The sequence below is a fragment of the Staurois parvus genome, unplaced genomic scaffold (genome assembly GCF_062004578.1).
Source record: "Staurois parvus isolate SC_StPar_1 unplaced genomic scaffold, SC_StPar_1.0 ptg000415l, whole genome shotgun sequence".
NCBI classification, from domain to species: Eukaryota; Metazoa; Chordata; class Amphibia; order Anura; family Ranidae; genus Staurois; species Staurois parvus.
In genome coordinates, this window is record NW_028318211.1 from 1382961 (window position 1) to 1384345 (window position 1385).

The window sequence follows — 1385 nt, forward strand, 5'->3', positions numbered from 1 at the left end:
ACAGGGTGCCAGTGGCAGACCTGCCAATTCTGGTGTTCAGTGGCAAATGCTAATCAAGCTCTATGGTGCCGGGCAGTGAGCACAGGGCCCACTAGAGGACATTTTGCCCTCAGGCCACCCTCATGAAGTTGTTTCTGATTGTTTGGTCAGTGACCTACTGGAGGTAATTTTGTAGGGCTCTGGCAGTGCTCATCCTGTTCCTCCTTGCACAAAGGAGCAGATACCGGTCCTGTAGATGGGTTAAGGACCTTCTACGGCCCTGTTCAGCTCTCCTAGAGTAACTGCAGGTCTCCTGAAATCTGAAATCTCCTCCATGCTCTTGAGACTATGCTGGGAGACATAGCAAACCTTCTGGCAATAGCACATATTGATGTGCCATCCTGGAGGAGTTGGACTGCTCGTGCAACCTCTGTAGTGTCCAGGTATCGTCTCATGCTACCAGTAGTGACACTGACCCTAGCCAAATGCAAAACTAGTGAAAAACAATCAGAAAAGATGAGTAGGGAAAAAAATGTCAGTGGCCTCCACCTGTAAAACCATTCCTGTTTTAGTGGTTGTCTCATTGTTGCCCATCTAGTGTACCTGTTGTTAATTTCAACTACATCAAAGCTACTGAAGCTGATTAACAACCCCCTCTGCTACTTAACTGGCCAGATCACTATCCCAGGAGTTTAATTGACTTGATGCTATACTCTTATTAAAAAGTGTTCCTTTAATTTTTTTTAACCGTGTGTGTATATATATATATATATATATATATATATATATATTTATTTTTTAAAAAGAACCCCATACTTCTCTTTTAAGTGTCCAAATGGCTCTAGGCCAGTGGTTCTTAACCTGGGTTCGATCGAACCCCAGGGATTCGGTGAGTCAGTCTTGGCGGTTCGGCGGAGGTGACCCACACCCGACTCATATGATTTGTGAAGACATGCCCAGTGGTCGGCAAGCCACGGCTCTTGTGTGCCGGGCGCCCGCTCCCCTCCCTCCTCTCGGGCGGCAGGGACTCAAATGCAATGATTGGCCAGTCTCGCTGCCACTCACATCCTGATAGCCAGTGATTGGCTGTCAGGATGTGTGTAGGCGGGGCAGCGTGACGAACGTGAGAGGAGCTAGGCTCCTCTCACAGTCCGCCCTGAAGACCGGAACGGCGCGGGAATACAGCAAGAGGAACGCGCGGAGCAAAGGTAAGTGAATTGACACAGGGGGGACTTGGGGACTTAATATGGGGGATGAATTAATATGGGGAATGAATTACTATAGGGGGGATGAATTACTATATGGGGGATGAATTACTATATGGGGGATGTATTACTATATGGGGGATGTATTACTATATGGGGGATGAATTACTATATGGGGGATGTATTACTATGGGGGATGAA